The sequence below is a fragment of the Bubalus bubalis genome, chromosome 5 (genome assembly GCF_019923935.1).
Source record: "Bubalus bubalis isolate 160015118507 breed Murrah chromosome 5, NDDB_SH_1, whole genome shotgun sequence".
Lineage (NCBI taxonomy): Eukaryota > Metazoa > Chordata > Mammalia > Artiodactyla > Bovidae > Bubalus > Bubalus bubalis.
In genome coordinates, this window is record NC_059161.1 from 104,256,490 (window position 1) to 104,279,172 (window position 22,683).

At 41.7% G+C, this 22,683-nt stretch overlaps 1 protein-coding gene across 7 annotated transcripts in view; it reads right to left on the minus strand.

Annotated features, from left to right (window-relative positions):
• NELL1 (neural EGFL like 1) overlaps positions 1–22,683 on the minus strand; it is a 1,046,196-nt gene that overhangs the window by 513,126 nt on the left and 510,387 nt on the right. The window lies entirely within an intron of this gene.

The window sequence follows — 22,683 nt, forward strand, 5'->3', positions numbered from 1 at the left end:
GACAGCAACTGCTGTCTAATGAAAATGAATGTCTTTCATCGCTTGACCTGGAGATGCATCCTATGTCACAGAATAATGGGATGATTCAACAAAAAAGACCTTTTTCTCTTTGGAATGGAGATCAGAGCATCACCTTTTGTCTCATAAAAAGTTCATGATAAGAATTAAGATAACCTACAACCATAAGCATAGAGTTCAGTCTTTTCTAGAGTTTATGTTTTAAAAAAGGGGTTTATACTCATTTTACTCAGACTGCTAATGTGTGATGGCCTGGGAGAGGGAAGAATAAAAACATTGTGGGAATCCAAAATAGCCAATATGAGCTCTAGCTCCAGTCTGGTTAATTACTAGCAGATGACCCTCATCATAAGGGTTACTTCTGAACCTACTGCTCTGTATCTTTCAGTGTGCCATCTAATTTACCCACATACAATTCCGTGAGTGAGGTACAGCACTACCACCATTCTAAAGTCTAGACTGAGGCTTAGAGAAGTTAAATGTCTGGCACTAAGTCATCCGGTAAGAAGACACTATATCCACAATTTGAAATCAAAAGTCCAACTCTTATTTACTATGATTTACCTCATGAAAGCACTCTGAAAATGATCACTAGTCAAATGTAGCATTACGACTAAGATAATCACTGAAATCCTAGTAATCTTCATGCATAGAAACTACATTTCTGTGCACTGAAAACTCATTTATTTACTTTAAAAATAAATTTAGATGAATTTGTTTCTGGAATAAAACACCCCAAAATAATACCAGATTCTTTTCAGTCCTGAAGATCTGTTAACCTATACTTGAAAGTTAACTGAGGCTCTGAAAGAAGACATAGTCAGCAAGACTTCCATAAATTTAAGAAACAAACATCAAAACTTAGTGAAAGAATTCAGGCAATCAATAATTCTACGTGCACAGTATCATGAGCTTTCAAAACAAATGGCCAACAGGAATATAAAAATTGTATAATAATATGAATACATCAAGCTTGGGTGTGGAAGGGACTCTCCCAAAAATTTGGGATAGGATAGTAACTGCATGAAATCATTAGAGGTGCTTCAGATCTTTCTGGCACTCAAGACAATAGAATTCTCAAATAAGTTGGTTCCTTACATCATTAAAGCATTATGCTTTACAGAAGAGTGAATATCATAAAACTCAAGAGGAAAAGTGTTTCAAGAAAGGAATAATGGTCAGGTTTGTCACCTGATGCTGAAAAAGCTGAATAAGATAGAGACAGAATTAATGTTTTGATTTGGCAAGAAGTTCATTGTTGCCCTTGAGCTGTTAAGAGAAGTTTGGGGAAAGTGGAGTCAATTAAAGAAAGAAGGAAAGATGAAGGAGACAGAAAATCAAGGCAAACTTTTTGAGATGTTTTGCCATCAAGAGAAGAAAAACTGTAGTAGCTCTACAGAGACTCCATGTTAAAAGACAGTCTTGTTTAAAGACTGTTCTGGAAAAGATCACAGAATGTTTACACACGGCTGGACACGATTCAACACTAGTGAAGAAAACTGACATTATAGAAGAGACAGCAGGGATTTTCCTGATGGTCCACTAGTTAAGACTTTGTCTTCCAATGCAGGGGGTGTAGGTTCAATCCCTGGTCAGGGATGTAAGACCCCACATGCCTCAGGGCCAAAAAAATCAAAACATAAACAGACATAATATTGCAACAGACTCAATAAAGACAAAAATAATGAGAGCAGATTTCTGCAGGAGCAAAGTCTTGGAGGAGACAAGAGGAGTTGAGTTCCAGTCCACAGATGGAGCAAGTCATTTTTACAACAAAATGAAACTAACAGATAAGGGAAGAAAGTTGGTATATTTGGTGGTGGAAAGAAGAAGTAATGTTCCTTTGCTTGTTTTTTAATTTTCTCAGTGAAATGAGTGAGTAACATCTGAGAATTAGGAGAAGGAGGTGGTACTAGATGTTTAAAGAGAGGGGAAAAGGTAAAGGTACGAAGTCATTATTTGGGGAAAGTGAAGTCGCTCAGTTGTGTCAGACTCTTTGTGACCCCATGGACAGTAGCCTACCAGGCTCCTTCGTCCATGAGATTTTCCAGGCAAGAATACTGGAGTGGGTTGCCATTTCCTTCTCCAGGAGATCTTCCCGACCCAGGGATTGAACCCGGGTCTCCCACACTGTAGGCAGAGACTTTACCATATGAGCCACCAGGGAAGTGGAAGGAAGGAAACCATTTACTAGAGAGTATAGTAGGTGGCTACAGAGGCACATGTGACCTGTGACCATAAATGCTAAGTGAGAGCAGTCAGCGTGGCCATGTGCTTCACTCCAGATGCACCCAGATACCTGGGGAAGGCGCAGGGTAGTGGGAAAGAGGTGTACCCAAAGATGAGTTTTTGAACAAACAGGATAGATTAAAATGAGAAACAAGGGAACTGATGTTGCAAGAAAAGAGCTGATGATCATGAGATGCCAAGGAATCGCAGTTATTAAGGAAAAAAGTGAGGACAACAAGAGGGAGTTGAAATGCACTGCCTAGCTCAAAGCTAAAGAACTTGTTCCCCCAGCCGCTGGAAGTACTGCCTGCTACAAATCTTCAACTGTTAGCCTTTGAGGAAAACTGTCCTTGACTTATGTGAGCTGCCTCACCCTTAGTCACACCCCCACCCTGAGGACAATATTCACTGAAGGATGGTTCTCCTTAACAGTAACTCAAGATAATTATGAAAGATTATACCGGGTTCAGAGCACTCAATGAGATTCAGCTAACCCCTCCCTCTGCGCAATTCTGTATCTTTCCCTTCCTCCATAGGCATTGCATCCCTATTAAGCTTCCTGCATGTCAGTCTCCATCTCAGAGTTTGCTTCCCAGGGAACCCTAACTTCAATAGGACTCCTGAGGGAGGCAGAAATGATTCCAGTGTGAGTACTACAGTGTGGGAGCTGGAAAGGCAGAAGATGGAGTTATAGAGTGACGTGCTTGACACTAAGATTTCAAAGGTGATTTAGTTGTTGCTGATTACAAGATCTTTTATTTGACCATGTGAGAGTGGAAGAATAGATCACTGTAAGTGAGGGGTTGAGAGACCAAGAAAAGCCAGATATAAGAGGGGGCTGGTCTGCATTAGCACATCTCATCCAGTATATTACCAGATTTCCTCCTCCTGAGCAAATAATTCAACTGTACTTTCCCATCCTCTTCCAAGCATGAATCTCAGAAGCCTACCACCTTGAGGTAGAAAGATTAAGGGCCAGCATCAGACTTAACACATTTCCTTCTTCCTGCCTTGGAAATTATGGAAGCACAGAAATGGAAGCTCTTTCAGCCTGCGTCCCTGAGTGAGGAGCAGGTCACCAGACCCGCATGATGGACATGTTGCATGACCTAGAAATATGCTTTTGTTAATTTAAGCCATTGAGTCTACCCTGACCAGTACAGAGAATGACCATGAGAAGCACTGCAATGGAGATCATTCAATTTGATCTTGAAAAATGAACAGAAATTCAGCTTTGAGAATGGAGATGAGGAAACAGAAGGAAAACTGCAGATCCTAAACTTTTTGTCTTTGCAGAGTTATAAAGGGAGAGGACCATTTAGTCTGTACATTCAAAGAACACTAATTAGCCCTCTACTATGCTTTTAAAGGCAGAGTGATGAATAAAACACCATCACAGACCTCACAGCCTGGCAAGATACTGAGCAGAACTTACATGTTCTACCAATAATGTGAGATCATTTAACAGGGATTTGACCTAGTCTGAGAAGTTGAGAGATGGACTCTCTATAGAAGTGACTGTTCATCCAAGACCTGAAATAGCAATGAAACAGGTGAAGGGGAGAAAAATAACATACCAGATAGAAAAGAATGAAAAGAACTCGTTAAAGGAGGGAACTTTGCCTATTTGAAGACAAACTGGGAAGATGAGCTTGGGCCACCTCTTCTGGGCTCTGGAGGCCACAATAAGGAGCCTGGGCTTAAATCACAGTGGTGACAAAGTCCAATTTCTGATTTTAAAATATAGCTCGGCTGCAGTGAAGAGAATAGATTGAAGCAGGGAAAGCTGAAGGCTAAATCACACTGGTATTTTACTCACAGAGATGCAGCTACAGTGAACTCATTCTATACTGCTAGGATGCCTAGCCATTTTTTAAGATGAGGAACTAGTCAGGACTTGCCTTAGAGGCAATGCAGTCTTCAGCCTATGGGCCAGAGCTGCCAATCAGGCCACTGATGAGAATAAATCTTTCTCTGTTATAGACCCTTGTCAGCTCCTCCCACAGAGAAACTCCTAGCTCATTTCCCTCAGGCCACTGCATAACTACTGAGAGGCAGCAGCCTCATGTGGATTTGAAGGAGTTATTCAGCCATAACGAGTTTATTTTGATTCTAACAACCAAGCTATCACCTAGTTTCACAGGATGCCAAGTCCTGAACAGAAATATTTTCAAAAACCAGAAAGAGGATGTTAGGAAATCACAGGGAGAATTTCCCACACAGGTTTATCCAATCCTTGCTCTATGTGAGCCACGCCCACACCACAGCCCTGCTGCTCTGCTGATGTGTCATTGAGTTCATTTCATTTTCAATTCATACCATTGGTAATTCCAGCCTTGGCATATCTCGATTTCCTGGTGAAAGTGAAAGTGTTCATTGGCCAGTCATGTCTGACTCTTTGTGACCCCATGGACTGTAGCCTGCCAGGCTCCTCTGTCCATGGAATTCTCCAAGCAAGACTATTAGAGTGGGTAGCCATTCCCTTCTCCAGGAGATCTTCCTGACCCAGGGACTGAACCCAGGCAAGCCCACAAAAAGAATAAAATAAGGCAGAAAATTTGACAAATGTACCAGAAAATTAAACTGTCACTACTTTATCTTTGTTGCTTATCTTCTATCATACAAACATCAGGTATAAAAATCACTTCCTGGTAAAAATGGTAGGGAGACAAAGAAAGTAAAGTGTTTAGAGGCATGGGTTGGGTCCCTTGAGACAAGAGGATGCAAGAAAGAAAAGAATTGACAACTCCCCTGGTTTCAGGATGGGGACAAGGGACAAGGAGAAACACATCTGCCTAAGAAAGACTGCTTCTCCAAACTCCGGGAAAGGCACAAGCCTGCAGACAGTTTCAAGAGGACTCAAGAGTGCTCCACAAGCAAATCTGATTATACAGAGAATCAAAACACAATCAACGTCTTTAGAGAGCTGGGATAGCTTGAGAAAATCCTGAGAAAAGCAAACAACTGAGATTTTTCAAAATGAGCCTAGGACAAATGCTTTTTGTTCACAGACAAAAGATCCTAAAAGGTTATAAAATTACCAAATCAAGAAAAATAAACAGAACTCCCCAATTAAAGAACGAACTGATATTCAGAGAGAGAAACTGAGTGAGCCCAAAGCAATGAGGGTTTTAAATATAAGCCTGAAAAGAAATCTGACCATAGCTCAGGTGGTGATGGAGTTTTGCCTAAAGCAGGTCCCTCTCGCAAGCAATGGTCCTTCCTACTCTGATATTTACCCAGAGCCAGGAGGCAAAATGGAGAAGGCAATGGCAACCCACTCCAGTACTCTTGCCTGGAAAATCCCATGGGTGGAGGAGCCTGGTAGGCTGCAGCACAAGAGTCGGACATGACTGAGCGACTTGACTTTCACTTTTCACTTTCACGTATTGGAGAAGGAAATGGCAACCCACTCCAGTGTTCTTGCCTGGAGAATCCCAGGGACGGGGGAGCCTGGTGGGCTGCCATCTATGGGGTCGCACAGAGTCGGACATGACTGAAGTGACTTAGCAGCAGTAGCGGCAGCAGGAGGCAAGAAGAAGCTGTGTCTGAGACTGAACCTCAAAGGAGAAGTTGAACACACTCAAGGCCAGGCTCAACCTAAAGGTCTAGATCAGTCTAGCAAGATTTTCTAAGAACCACAACTAAGTTAGCTACTGGAAGGCAGAATGGATCAAAATTTTAAAAATACATCATTAGGCACAGGATGATATGAAAATGAAAAAGAGGCTAATAGTTCCTAACCTCATAAGGTAAAACTAGGAACAGCCCCTGACACCTGGTTAATATTCAAAATCTGTCATTTCTACATATCAGAAACTATGTTAGGCACTCCACAGGTAGCACAGCAGCACCCCATTTATTCCATTTGACTTTTCCTATAGGAGATAGATATCTGTATGTCATGATAAGGAAACTGAGGCTCAGAGATTTTGAGATCACTTGTACAAAGCATAAAGTCCGTAAGCGTAAGACCCTGGGTTTGAACCCACAGTCTCACTTCACATGTGGCATTGTTCTCCCCGATCCAGTTCTAGCTCTCTGTAAATTTTCGAGCCTATAACTATGTTAGACATGCCTGGTGCTGCCATGAAATGTATGGAAACAGGCAGATCTCCAAATCGAATGTCATTGTGCATCATGTTCATGGCATTTGTTCTGTTTGATGCTCTCTGTTAAAATAGTAAAGCTGTACTCTGCATGACTATTCCTGTGGGTCTTTTAAATTAAACCCTAACTCTTTCAAACTTTAGACTCCAGTAACCCAGGACCCCAAAACAGGTGGTAGAATTCTGCTCTGAGCTGGAACCCTTGATACAACCTTAACTCAGGATGCTTAAGACTGCTGAAGGCCCCCTCTAGGATTAGAAATAGTGACAGAGGAGCCTGGATCTTCTATTAAATATTGTACATCTCGAAACCCCACTGTGGTATATAGCAGCTCCAGTATAATGGGGCTCAAATTGTGATTTATTCTTCGAGATTGCTTGTCACCTTTGAAATATTAGCACTCATCTTCTGAGGTAATAAAAGTACATGATTTATGTCCCTCCCCAGGAAAGTGAAGCAGTTTGTTTTTGTTTTAAAAAGGTATACTTATGGACTTCCAAATGAAATTTGATGTGACATAATGCCTCTTCACAAATCACCAGCCTCCATCTGTACAAGACTGCTCAGAACAAACAGAGCTGAATTTGGCATCATCATCATCATTAAATTAGAGTGTCAGGCTTGGGTAGCAAAGATAGAAGCAAATGCAAAGAATTTTCTAAATAAAACAGTGTGATCTACTCAGACTTGCTGCCTAAGAATAGAAAAAGGCAACCCAGAGAGGGTTAGATGCAGTGGGTTGGGCAAGGGGGTCCACTCCCTATAAGCATTTAAAAATGAAACAGAGTGAAGAAAGAAAATCAATATTTATTGAGACTGGGTGAGTCTCATTTCATTATCTCCAGCCATCCAATGGCTTGGCATCAGAAATGACAGGGAGAGCACCTATGACATCATCCCGGATCTCTGTGACTCCAGGAGCAAACTTGCTCCACTCTGTTGAACCACAGGCACTAAATTGGCAGCCAAGAGTCAAGCCCTCTTCTTGCTCTTTCTATTAGTTAATTCTAGCACTGGGCACTTCTCTAGACATCAGTGTTTCCATTTATGAAGTCACCAGTTGGACCAGAGAGCATCTAAAGACTTGCCCGATTCTAAAGTTATTGACACATTCAGGTGTTTCTGTCCTCACAATGCATCATAAACCCTGCCTCCGAAACATTTTATTTTGGGCCACCCCTTTCCCTCCTATTTCAATGAGCTTGAAAATGTTCCAGATGCCTTTTCCAAGACACAAGTCCTGGAAAATACTAGTAAGATGACCTGAACCTTCACACGGCCCCTTGGTGCCTGTGTCAACTGAGTTGGCATGTCCCCAGAAAATGAAGAATAGCCATATCTAGTTACAGATATTCCAACAAAAGCACAGCTCTGGAAAAGCCCTCCAGGAACTAGTAAGATTACTTGCAGAGCAATTCTACCAGACTTTAATCTCCTGACTTTTCAGAAATCATGAGTTATAAAAACATGGTAGCACTGGCATTGATATGAGATCTATCAATATGCTCCCATCTGTGTCATGCTGAATATTTTTTTTCAAATGAGGGCCTACATGATCTCTGATTTGAACTTATAAAACTCCAGTGAAGCAGACAAGATATGAATTATTATGACCTTTTTCAGATGAGAAAATAAACTCCTTGAAAAGAATTCTGACTTGCCCAAGGGTACACAGATAATCACTGAGCTTGTAGCAGAATCAAGGCCTTCTAACTCTGGAATTAGTGTTTTATCCAGTGTTCCATGTAATTCTCTATAATTATTGTTTTCTTCTTAAAGCAAGAGTAGAGAAATGCCTGTAGAATATAGAAATATGAACCAAATGAAGAAGAAGCCAGGTAGAAGATATATGTAAAATGTAAAATATGTACATTATGTACATATGTAAAATATGTAATATGTAAAATATGTCCCATCCAAAAAAATAAATAAATAAGGTATATATTGTATCTCTTAAAATATTAATCAATCCTCTTCTCTCTCTCTCTCTATCAATCTCTTTCATTTGCCTACTTTCAAGAACAAAGAAATGGTTCTGTCTTACAAGGTAAAAAATACAGTGCAAGACCAGTGTTACATGAAAAATGAGACTAAACCTCAATGGCAGAAAGACAATATAAAGAGTGTGAACTGTTATCTTCACTTTACAGAGGAGAAATAAGGGCCATAGGAATGGATAGTCAATTGTCTCAGGTCATATACCAATGGTACCTGGACTGCCAGGATGTGAATTCAGGCAGCATGGCTCCAAAGCCTACTCATCGCTTTATAGTATCTCCTCCAGTGACTGTGGGCTACATCTCTGATATTTCTAGAGAACTTATATTGTTGTTATTCAGTTGCTAAGTCATGTTCATGGGGTCGCAAAGAGTCGGACAAAACTGAGCGACTGAAATGACTATATGACTGAAGTCATGTTCAACTCTTTGCGACCCCATGGACTGTACCATGCCTGGCTTCCCTGTCCTTCAGTATTTCCCAGAGTCTGCTCAAGCATTAATTTAACTTTTTAAAATAATGGCTCCATTTTTTTTTTTCAAATATTTTGAAGCAAGCAAAACACATCTGCCTATCAGATTCAACCCACAAATGCCTGTGTCTTGAAGCATATGATCACAAGTAGCTTGTGGGGGAGGTGGGGACATGAGAGAGAGATGGGGGAGGAGGAGGAGAGAGTAAGAGAGGAGGTGAATGGAAGGAAGAATGGAAGGGGGCAAGGAAGGAAAGACTAGGAAGAAAGGAGGACTAGGGAGGGGAAGGGAAAGGACATGAGAGGAAGTAAAGAGAATGTAGGAAGGCAAAGAAAAAAGGAAGTGAGAGGAGGGGAGGGAGGAGAAGGGAAGGGAGGGGAAGGCAAAGGAAGTGACCAATAAGACAGTCTCAGGAGGTATCTAGATAACTTCTCTGAACTTAGTTGTGTTCCCTGCACAAATTACTCATATGTTTATATACCAACCTCCACTGTGACAGCATTTGGAGATGGAGCCCTTGCAGAGAAAGTATGTTTAGATGAGGTCATGAAAGTGGTGCCCTCCTGATGAGATTAGTATCCCTTTAAGAAAAGATGAAAAAGCAGGGATGGCGTCACCAACTCAACAGACATGAACTTGGGTAAACTCCAGAAGATGGTGAGGGACAGGGAAGCCTGGCATGCAGCAGCCCGTGGGTCACAGAGAGTTGTACACGACTTGGTGACTGAACAACAACATGAAAAAGCATGCCCTCCTGCTCCACCAGATGATGCCACAGGGAGAAGGCAGCCATCTGCAAGTCAGAAAGAGCCCTCGGCAGAACCCAACCCTGATCTCAGACTTCCAGCCTCCAGAATTGTGAATAAATTTCCATTGTTTAAGCCATCCAGTCAGTGACATTTTGTTATGACAGCCCCCATGGACTGATAATTTAATAACCCTTTAAATTTCTCTGTTGCCTGGTGAGATGAATTTTTACATCATCTTCTAAGATATGTGTCAAACAAACATGTTTCCTGCCAGATCAAATATTTGCGTATTAAAAATTCAAATACCCTTTTGGCCATCCCATGCATGGTAATGAACTCTTCTCATACAAGGTTAAATACATCATAAGCTAGAAGTTAGATTGTTGCATTTTCTGACATTTTAAAGGTGTTTTCCATATATACCTACGCCAGATATTTGCAAATTCATGCTAAGATGTTTTTTCCCCTGCTGGGTTCAATTTCAGAATTAAATACTGTCATAAAGTAACACATCTCTTTGTGCCACAGGGAATCACAGCATACCAACTTTTAGCTGACATCAGAAAAACACTGTAAGATACCACTCCAAGACTTTTTTCCCCAGCCTCGTATTTCTGACCTTCAAGAGGGTCTACAAAGTGATGCTGAGCTTCTACAAGGAAAGAAGCACCCTGAAAGAAAGGTGATGAATTCAGTTTCAGCTGTAGGCTGTGCCCAGACTACCTGAATCTATCCATTTCTGAACCCTACACTTCAGCCAATGGTACCAACAAAACCAGGGAGTGCTTCCAAAAAGGTCTGAGGTGTCCTCAAGAGTTGTAAGCCAGCTATGGAAGCTATGAAGATCTTGTGCCTTCCCTACCATTGCTGTTGCTGCTGCTGCTGCTGCTAAGTCGCTTCAGTCATGTCCGATTCTGTGTGACCCCATAGACAGAAGCTCACCAGGCTCCCCCGTCCCTGGGATTCTCCAGGCAAGAAGTGGAGTGGGTTGCCATTTCCTTTTCCAATGCATGAAAGTGAAAAGTGAAAGTCAAGTCGCTCAGTCGTGTCTGACTCTTGGTGACCCCATGGACTGCAGCCTATTCCGCTCCCTACCACTGGGAAAGGAAATTCCAGAGCTACTAAGAGACTGCTAGATTCCAGAGGCAGTCAAGATCCCAAAGCTCAGTGGGATGCGGTCCTTGTCTCCTGGCTTTTATGCTAAGTGAAAATAGCCAGACCATACAGAACCAGTCCCAGTCTAGTGGAGAAGCAGTCACCTAAACATGACTTACTAGAAAAAGAAGTGGCTAATTCCATCAAAAACAACCGAGGAAGAATTCACCAAAAATGTATCTGTGGTGAATCTTGAGAAGGCAAGAAGATGCCTTCAGAAGTGTTGATGGCCTTCCCTTATCACTTTGATTTAACTGGGTGGCAATTCTTTTTCCCTCAGCTTTATGAAGACATAACTGACATATAACATTATATAAGCTTAAGGTATACAATGTATAAATTTGATACACTTATCATTGCAAAATGATCACCACCACTGCCTTGGCTGACACCTCCTTTAGGCCATATAATTACCTTTTTTTGTGGAGACAAGATTTAAAATCTATTTTCTTAGCAATTTCCAAATACACACTATTGTTAACTACAGTCACCATGCTGCACATTAGATCCCAAGAATTTATTCATCTTATAACTAAGAACTTTGTACTATCAAAGGATGAATGAATAAAGATGTGAGTGTTCACACACACACACATACACACACACTCACACTCACACAGAGGAATATTGTTTAGCCATAGGCAGGAAGTCCTACCATTTGTGACCACATGGATGAACTGTGGGAGTATTATGCTAAGTAAAATAAGTGCTTCTGTCTCAGACAGAGAGACAAATACCACATGATACCACTTATATGTGGGATCTAAAAAAAGCCAACCTCATAAAAATTGATAGAGTGGTGATTACCAGGGGCTGGCTGAAAACTGGGGGAAATGGAGAGATTCTGGGCAACTGTTCTCTGCTTTAAAAAGATAAAGGAAAGTCAAGTAAGAGTGAATGAAATGGAAGAGTGCAACACCACTAACAAAGCATCTATTAATACATCCTTTAGTTGCAACTAATCTCTCAATTATTGGCAGCATTTATTGATCATTACTCTGTGCCAAACGTAGTTACCAAGCACTAGACACATATAATCCATTTCATCCTCACAAGTACCATACAGATAGGTATATATTAATATTTTTATTTTACAAAGGCACACAAGGTTATTAGACAGCTAGAAGATGACCTCAGAGAATTTGAACCCCTGGTGTCTATTCTGCCGCTCTACAGGGCAACCTTAGCTTTCCCTTTCTCATCAAGATTATTCACTTTCCTTGATTAATTAAATAGCAATTCCCTATAGTCACAATTGGTCAAATTATTCATTCACCGCTTTCCCCATGCAGTCAAAATAAAGTGCAAAGGTTTTAGTCATTTAAAGATAAATGATTTGGTGCCCGAGGTTCAGATCTGATTCACTACAGCATCAAGTTAACTAGTGATTAATTACCAGGCTCTGAATTCCACAAACAAACCAGAGACTGTGGATCTATGAGCAGGTCATTAATGCACACATTAATGAGCATTTATGGAGCTGGGGTTCCATAAAACCAGCTCCTTATAATGAACCAGCACCTGTGTAATGCATGAAAATCAGCTGAATGTCCTCAGGAAGAACAGCTACTTTTCTGTGGACTTTCCCCCCTGGGAAGAGATTCCTGCAACGAAACAATAGTTTTGAAATAAAACCAACATTATTCACCACTCCAAATTTTTACACAACAGACTGAATCCATTTTCTCTATATGAAACATGAACTAGGAAACCCAAAGTGATAAAGTGTTTAAACTGGTTCTTAAAATCACCAAGTCCAGAACCCTATGAATTGTGATTGCTGAAAAACTACAAAAATAAACGGATGAGGAGAAAAGAGGAAAAAACCCCACAGAATAATGACTCCTAATCCACTTGCTTCGGATAACACAATCCAAATGTACAATGAAAACACCATTCAAAAGAAAGGAAATGGAAGAGAATCAGATTTCCATACAGTGCACTGGTCTTGAACTATTTTAACTTTTTTAATTTAAAAAAAATTACTTATTTTTAACAAGAGGATAATTGTTTTACATTATGTTAATTTCTACCATTTGAACTATTTTTAAATGGAAAAACCTTTAAAAAGTAATAACAGCTAACATTTTGAAAAAAACTAAGATTATGGCATCCGGTTCCATCATTTCATGGCAAATAGATGGAGAAACAATGGAAACAATGACAGATTTTATTTTCATGGACTCCAAAATCACTGCAGATGGTGATTTCAACCATGAAGTTAAAAGACACTTGTTTCTTGGAAGAAAAGTTTTGACCAACCTAGACAGCATATTAAAAAGCAGAGACATAGCTGCCAACAAAGGTCCATCTAGTCAAAGCTATGGTTTTTCCAGTAGTCATGTATGGATGAGAGCATTTAGACCATAAAGAAAACTGAGCACCAAAGAACTGATGGTTTTGAACTGTGGTGTTGGAGAAGACTCTTGAGAGTCCCTTGGACTGCAAGGAGATCCAGCCAGTCCATCCTAAAGGAAATCAGTCCTGAATATTCATTGGAAGGACTGATGATGAAGCTGAAGCTCCAATCCTTTGGCCACCTAATGTGAAGAACTGACTCATTTGAAAAGACCCTGATGCTGGGAAAAATTGAGGGTAGGAGGAGAAGGGGACGACAGAGGATGAGATGGTTGGATGGCATCACCGACTCTATGGACACGAGTTTGAGCAAGCTCTGGGAGTTGGTGATGGACAGGGAGGCCTGGTGTGCTGCAGTCCATGGGGTTGCAAAGAGTCAGACACAACTGACTGACTGAACTAAACCGAACAGTTTCTAAGTAGCGGGTACAGGCCTATGTTTATTAACTCATTTAATTCTTATAATAACCCTTTGAAGTAGGTTTTTCAGTATTTCCAATTCAGCAGATGAGGAAACTGAGGGATGGAGGACTGAGCAACTTGCCCAAGGTCAGCCAGCAAGGAGTGGGCAGAGCTGGAACGCAAGTCCAGGCAGCCCTGGCTCCCAAGGCAGTACTTTAACCTCCACACCCTCACTCTCAACCAGAGTGATTTCACTTACAAGGGGATGAAAAACTGGCTCTTAGCAGAGTTAAAAAAATCTTAGCTATTTTAAAAGTTCGTGATTCTCCAAAGGGCCACAGCACAGGAGCAGATATATAGTATATCTCTGGTATTAAATTTTCATGAGAAAATGATAAGGAAAAAATGTCTAAAAGACACCTTAGGGGGCTGACAATAAAAACACAGTGAACACACATTGCCCTATACTGAACTGTCTCCATTCAGGGATAACATCTAACTTAAAAGTTCAATATAAAAAACAGAATTAAACCCTACATCAAGTTAAAAAGCTTCTGTACAGCAAAGGAAGCTATCAACTAAATGAAAAGGCAATCTGCTGAACAGGAGAAAATATTTGCAAATCATAAAACGAATAATGGCTTAATATGCAAAATATACAATAACTCATACAGTTCAATAAAGTCAAGAAATCTGATTAAAAAAAATAGATCTGAAGAGACATTTTTTCCAAAGAAGATATACAAATGGACAAGAGTTACATGAAAGGTACTCGACATTCCTAATCATCAGGGAAATGTGAATCAAAACCACACTGAGCGATCACCGCACAAGTGTCAGAAGGGATATCTTCCAAAACACAAGAGAAAACCAACCAAACAAAAACAAGTGGAGAGAAGGAAACCCTTCCCCATTATTGATGGGAACATAGATTGGCGCAGCCACTGTGGAAAACAGTATGAAGGTCCCTTTCAAAATTCAAACTAGAACTACCATATGACTCAGCAATTCCACTTCTGAGTATTTATCCAAAGGAAATAAAAATCACTGTCTCAGAAAGGTATACACATTCCTATGTTTATTGAAGCATTATTTACAACAGCCAAGACATGGAAATGAATGTTCATCAATAGATAAAAGGATAAATAAAACATGATACATACAAACACACACAGAGTAATATTATTCAGCTATAAAGAAGAAAGCTTTGCCCTATGTGACAACATGGATGGGGGACTTCAAAGGCATTATGCTAAATAAGTCAGAGAAAGAAAATACCATATGATCTCACTTATATATGGAATCTGAAATAAAAATCCAAACTCATAGAACAGATCAATGATTGCCAGAAAGGAAGGGATGGAAAAAAAGTGGGTAAAGAGGTCAGACTTCTGGTCATAAGACAAATTAAGTCTTGACGAAAAGCGAGTCAATACCCCTGTATTACTATAAAGACAAGATTTAAGCAGACTTGCTACAGTAAGAGCAGGATTAGGCATTGGTTGGGATGAAAAAGAAAAAGAACCATCTACCTTTCAGCAGCGGTGAATAATGCTGCAATGAACTCTGGTGTACAAGTATCTGTTCAAATATCTAGTTTCAACAACTTTAGGTAGAAATCTAGGAGAGGAATTGTGGGGCCATCTGGTAATTAGAAATGACCCTGATGCTGGGAAAGACTGAAGGCAGGAGGAGCAGGAGACGACAGAGGATGAGATGGTTGGATGACATCACCGACTCAATGGACATGAGTTTGAACAAGCTCTAGGAGTTGGTGATGGACAGGGAAGCCTGGCATGCTGCAGTCCATGAGGTCGCAAAGAATCAGACACAACTGAACAATTGGTAATTCTATGCTGAGGTTTTTGAGGAACCAATGAACTGTTTTCCTGCACCAAACAGTTCTGGCTACACCAAGATGATAGGTTTACCAGGGGCTGTGAGGAGAGAGGGACACAGCAGTCATGGCTTAATGGCTAGAGTTCTGCTGGGTGATGACCAAGTTTCTTAAGTGGACAGCAGTGGTGGTTGCACCACTTTGTGAATGCAATTCACACCATGAAATGCACACCCTAAAACGGTTAAAATGCCCAGTGTTGTGTCAAAGAAAATATTAAAAAAAAATTTAACACAATTTGTAAAACAATGTAATTTTGTATGGTATGGGAATATCAATAAAGCTGTTTGAAAAGAGGGGGAAGAAGGACAATCCCACACCTGTATTTCTCCTTCCTCAGGAGAGACAAAACCAGCTAAGCCCCTGTGCAGCTGAATATCACAGTGCTAGAAAGAAAGCCATGTGGCTGATGTGAGTTGAAAGCCCAGCTTCACTACGGATGCGAGTTACTCTGCACAGTTACCGACGGTCTCTGAACTGGGCTTCCACGTCTGAGGAGCGCAGTGTTCTCGTGCAGGCTCGGTAAGACGGCGTGAGTGATACACACGTGCACCCTGTCCAGTGTCTTGGACCTTGATAACATCTCTGGCTGTTTCTTCTCACTTTTTTGGCTTCAAAGGCACATTCTTGACAGGCTGCCAGGTCTGGCTCTCCTCTCTAGCCAGCCCTGGCAGAATCCAAGCCAAAGGGAAGAGGCTTCAAATCAGCATCCTCTGCCTTCCAGTGGCTCCTCCATTAAACCAGCCAATGCCCCTTGACTTGTTCCTCCAACAATGAGAAGAGGCAGTCACGCCCTTCCTCCTGGCCCTGCAGCTCCCCACGCCCCATCACCACTGCAGGACTGTCACCCCCTGCTCAGGCTAACTCACTTTTCCTTTCCTCCTGAGAGCTGCTCCTGGGACTACATGATGGCATGGACGGTCAATCTGCTGGATGGGGCGAGGTTGGGGGTGGGTGTGTGTGTGATGTAATGCCTTTTTCCAATAAACTGAAAAATTAAAATGTCTAAGTTTAAATATTTTAAATTTTTTTTTTAATCTCTGGCCATACCATGTGGCATATAGGGTCTTATTTCTTTGATCAGGGATCAAACCTATGCCCCTTGTGGTGGAAGCATGGAGTCTTAACCACTGACTGCCAGGGAAGTCCAAAAATTTGTAAGCTAAAACCTTCAGAACTTAAGACTTTTAAGTTGAAACCTCCTTTAAGAAGAGAAGATTGCTCACTAAATAAAAGGTGGATAACAAAGATGAATTGGTCTTCCTTCCTTATAAAAATGAACTTAATCTTAGAAAAATAAAATTTAAATATTCATAATTTAATAATAACAACAGTATCTCTGTGAGGTTAAAAACATGCTGAAATCCCTCCTTTTAGATATACGTCTGTGTGTGCTTTGCTGCTTCAGTCATGTCCAACTCTTTGCGACGCTATAGACTGTAGACCTTCAGGTTCCTCTGTCCATGGGATTCTCCAGGCAAGAATACTGGAGTGGGTCGCCATGTTCTCCTGCAAGGAATCTTCCCAACCCAGGGATTGAACCCACATCTCCTGCATTACAGGCAGATTCTTTACCTCTGAGCCACTAGGGAAGCCCTTATACATGAGGTCTAATTCAAAGATATGCCTGAGAGTTGTAAACAAAGTTTAAAATTTTAAAATACAACCCCCTCCACAGAATAAAGAGAAAGAGGGATGGAGATGGAATTGGGAGGCACTGATTATCAAATGTGTATCTAAAAACATTTACTGAGAAGAAAAGCTGGAGGAAGAAAGAAGGTCAGTGCTCAATCAATGACAGACCCCTCCTCCTCGGGGTCTTACACACTGTAGTCACTGGGGCACCTAATTTAAGGTGCCAATGCTTTTATGTGGTGGCTCAGATGGTAAACAATCTGCCTGCAATGCAGGAGACCTGGGTTCAATCCCTGGGTCAGGAAGATTCCCCTGAAGAAGGGAATGGCAACTCACTCCAGTACTCTTGCCTGGAGAATTCCAGGGACAGAGGAGCCTGGCAGGCTACAATCCATGGGGTCGCAAAGAGTCGGACATGACTGAGTGACTTTCATTTTCACCAGGGCTCTCTAAAAAGACTCATTAAAAATACCTAGTGGCTGGGAGGGAGATTCAAGAGGGAACAGACATATGTACACCTATGGTTAATTCATGTTGATTATGACAGAAATCAAACCAATATTGTAAAGCAATCATCAATCAATTAAAAATAAATTTAATGAAAAAAAAATGACTATTGATCTTTTCAAGAACTGCAGCACTATTCCAGGTGGGCAGACAGGGTAGGGTGGGTGTTTTCTCTGTGGGTTCCTGAGGGTGAAAGTGCTTGCCTCTGCCCCAGGCCAGTCCTAGGGTACTCATTCTGCCTTCAGAAGCTCAAGGGGCCACGGACTCTGATGAGTGGTGTGGTGACAGAGGTGAGACCAGCTTGTGCAGGGTGTCCACAGTGAATAAGAGGGGACCAAAGCATAAACAAAGAAGGACGCTGAGGTTGAAGGCACTTTGAAGGAAATATGCCTGGAGCAGCCACAAGGAGGTCATGAGCAATTTTCTCCCGCAAAGGGCGAGATATGAGCTATCATAAAAGAAATGTTCACACAATTGATAAGGGAAAAGGTAAGAAAGGAAAGGACAGGAAACCCTGCCAGAAGGATTACCAAGAGGAAAGGCCCAGGACGTGAAGGAGATGCATCTGTGAATGTGAATTCACAGAACTGAAAGGGCATGGAGAAACCAAACAGAACTAAGGCAAGCGGGAGGAAGATGAGCACAAGTCAGACAGGACAGGCCTTGCGCACCACGCTCAGGGTCGGCACTTCAGTCCTGAATCAAGAGGGGACTAAGCTCTATGTGAAGACACAAGCCACTTGAGACAGGAATTTTTTGAGCAAGAAAAGTTGACAATTTTTTTTTTCATTCCTTTTTTTTAACTTTACAATATTGTATTAGTTTTGCCATATTACACATCTATTGATAATGGTGATTATTGACTTAGTTCAGTGTTGTAGATCTGTAAATGAATAAGTAGAGTAACAGAATTATTAGTGTTTTAACATAGAGAATAATATGATCACTGATACGTTTTTAAAAGATCATTCTGTGTCACTCAATCATAAAAACAAATTCAGTTGCTCAGATCTAGTGAGGTGGATGAACCTAGAGCCTGTTATACAGAGTGAAGTAAGTCAGAAAGAGAAAAACAAACACCATATATTAATGCCTATGTATGGAATCTAGAAAAATGGCATTGATGAACCTATATACAGGGCAGGAATAGAAATGGAGGCATGGAGAACATACTTGCAGACACAGCTGGAGAAGGAGAGGGTGGGACTAATTGAGAGAGTACCATTGAAACATATACCTTACCACATATAAAACAGATAATTGATGGGAAGTTGCTGATTAAAGCAGGGAGTTCAACCCAGTACTCTGCAACAACACAGAGAGATGGGATGGGGTGGGTGGGAGGGAGGCCACAGGGAGAGGGGACATATGTATACTTATGGCTGATTCATGTTACACTATGGCAGAAACAAACACAACATTGTAAAGCAATTATCCTCCAATTAAAAATAATTAAAAAAAAAAAAGATCCTTCTGGAAATGTGTAGAAGATGGTGCTGGCAGGAGAACATCAATGATCATGTTGAGAATAGCACCAGGGATTTCCCTGGTGGTCCAGTGGTTGAGAATCTGCCTTCTAATGCAGGGGACACGGGTTCAATCCCTTTTTGGGGAACTAACATCCCACATGCCATGGGGAATCGAAGCCCTAGCTCCAGAGTCTCCGAATCACAACTAGAAAGCCCGTGTGCTGCAGCAAAAGATCCCGCAGCTGCAAGGAAGAAGTTGTGTGCCGCAACCAAGACCCGATGCAGCCAAATAAACAAACATTAAAAATATACACCAAAAGAACAGCACCTTTAGGACTGAGGGTAGAAGTCTGGCTGCGGTGGTTTGGTAAGTGGAGAAAGAATGTGTACAAGCTTGAGACTGAAAGATCAACCACTCAGGAATGGGAGCTGATGGTTTTAGGTACAGAGCAGTCAAGAGCATAATGAAGTAGTAGAGGAGCAAAGGTGATTGTGCTCCCAAAGATAAAGATCTTAAAGGCAAGTCTTTTCCCCAGAATGAGAACACAGGTCAGCATGGAGATGAAGCCGTAGCAGCTAGGTATCCAAGGCTTCCATGAGTGAAGGGCAGTGGCTGGGAGATGTGTTACCAACGGCAGCTAGGAGTGAGAGCAGGTGTCAGGAGCAGATGGCTAGGGTTTCAAAATAGAAAAGGCTTTGTTATGGAGAAGAAAGAAATGACTCTAGATGCAGCAAAGCTATCTTTGGAGAAGCTGATGTCACCGCTGGCCTCCAAGGCACATGAGGTACAAGAAAACACAGCCTGCGCTTAGAGAGCTGTAGGAGGGCTGAATCCCCAAAGGAACTCCTGGAGGTGGAGTGATGGAAGGACGTCACTCTTTAAAGAGTTTGAGGATGTGGTACAATGGGAGGAAAACACGGTGCGATGTGGGGGGAAAAGGACAGACAGAAAGAAGAATCAGCTCAAAGGGCACAGACTAGGACTGGAAGGAGAGTACACAGGACAACTGACTGGAAGACCTGGCAGCTCCTGCGGTGGGTAAAGATGATGGAGATAGAGGCAGTGTGGCTACAGCAAGCCCAGGGGATGCTCTCAGGCACTGCCAAAAGCCAGATGCATATGTTCAGCCACCAAGTACATCCTTTGCTGGGGACCAAATTAAATGCTAGGGAGTTCTTTGGGGCCAAGGGAGAGGCAAAAACTAGAGGCAACTGCATCATGATAGCTACACAAACCCCCACGATGACACTACCCAGGTTGTGAAAGGCGTCATTTGTGGGTTACAGGATAACCACCGCAGTTTATCATCTAGGCTCTGGAGCTGGGGCCCTGCCTTTGGTGGTGTGATGCTGTTGCTGCTTTGAATGAGTTCATGAGAGAGGACTATGGTCATATCTTCCCAAATCCGCAGTCAGCGGCTCCCTAGTGGCTGCTTAGTGGTTGTGCTTAAACTATGGACATCAATAAACTCTACACATCAGGCCCCCTGCTCCCCTGCTCCCTGAACCAACATTAAACATTGACCAGCACACCACTGCCGCCTTGCCCTTGTTCTCGCAACTCATGAGAAACAAGATTCATGCCTCAGACTCCAAGGTGCCTCTTATCTAGTCTGATCTCACCAGGCCACTTTCAAGAGAACCACCCGCCTGCCTGGACTTCTATAGTGATTCTTTTCTAGTTCCATTTTTGCTTTTAGTTACCCTCACATTAGACCTACTCCTGGGTCTCCCAGGTCCCAAACCCCCACACTGACTGCCCACCACCATGCTCTCCAGCTATCAGGTCTCTGCATGATAAATAGTAATGACAGACAAATAGATCTAAATGTAGACTCTCCTTCTATATCATGCTATGTGACCTTTCCTACAAAATGATTATTTTATAGAAATAAACAAATTGGGTTGTTTCTTAAGAATTGATGGAGTATGTAAATTGCCTAGAGTTGTGCCTGAAATGCAGACGAGTCTTGGTTTTTTCCATTCTTTCTAGGAAGCTGACATTATCATCGTTGTCATCATCATTATTATTGATGGGACACAGTACTTCTGTGTGCCAGAAATCTTCTCATCTGCTCTTTACATTATTATTAACTCATTTAATTGTTGCTAGAACCATATGCAATAGTACCATTATTTGCCCTATTTCCCTATGTGGAAAACTAAGGCCCAGAAGAGTTAAGTAACTTGCCTAAGATCACACAGCTAATACCTACTACAGCCAGGATCCAAAGCCATGCAACTAGCTTCAGAGAGCTCACTCTTCCTGCTGAGTTATCTTCCCAGTAGTCTCTAGTCTCTTACTTCATTCCTGCTCCCCATGGATATTTCTAGTCTGCCTAACTTGTCAATAAAACCTAAAGTACTACTGACCAAAACCCTGAACCACTGAGTCTTAGTAACAGGCTTGAACCAAGAGAATGATAAAACTACTCCATAAGTATTATAGTTAAACAAGTAGAAACAAAACAAACCACCTCACCTTGGAATTTACAAGGCAACCTCTCAAGCTGTTCCCTTAACTTGGGATGTTCTGCTCACCAGTACTGTTAACTTTTTAAATTTTTATGCAATTTTTAAGTTATTTTCCATTCACAAAATATTAGCTCTATTCCCCATGCTGTACAGTACACCCAAAAGTTTGTGCATCCAACACCTGGGCCCACATACCATTAGCAAACAGATGCTCATCATACACAGCCCGTCGCAAGTTTCACTCCACAAAACGACCTGCATCTCATTCTCTATGTTTCCACTGACTCCCCAGTGATGTCCTGTATATACTCCTGACTCAGGATCTACCCTGGTAGAAGAATCACTCTGTCTCCTCAACTTCCAGAAACTTAACTTTTGTAAATTTGCACTATATTATCATTATTCTGCATTATCTACTTCCTTTCTGCATGGCTTTTTTTTTTTTCCAAACAGAGAAGTTATCTTAGGGACATTTCCATGTCCTTAAAACCCAGGACACACAGCAACTTTTATCAAATATGGGTGAAATAACATTTCAAAATAAGTGATGGATGACAAATAATTGGCTGAATGAATTTGGCAGCAAAGAATAAGACCTCTGATGAACATCTTATATAGCAAAATAAAATTCAGAATCAGACATAGGGTAAGATAAGAACTGGTCTTACAACGATCACTTTTTCTACTGCCTAGCTTCTTAGTTGAACACTCATGAAAAGCTTGTTTAAAACCTTTGCCCTCTAGGGACAGGATCAGTTCAAGACGGTGGCATCAGTTCAGTTCAGTTCAGTTGCTCAGTCATGTCCAACTCTCTGCGACACCATGAATCACGGCACACCAGGCCTCCCTGTCCATCACCAACTCCCAGAATTCACTCAAACTCACGTCCATCGAGTTGGTGGTGCCATCCAGCCACCTCATCCTCTGTCGTCCCCTTCTCCTCCTGCCCCCAATCCCTCCCAGCATCAGAGTCTTTTCCGATGAGTCAACTCTTCACATGAGGTGGCCAAAGTACTGGAGTTTCAGCTTTAGCATCATTCCTTCCAAAGAACACCAAGGACTGATCTCCTTTAGAATGGACTGTTTGGATCTCCTTGCAGTCCAAGGGACTTTCAAGAGTCTTCTCCAATACCACAGTTCAAAAGCATCAATTCTTTGGTGGTCAGCCTTCTTCACAGTTCAACTCTCACATCCATACATGACTACTG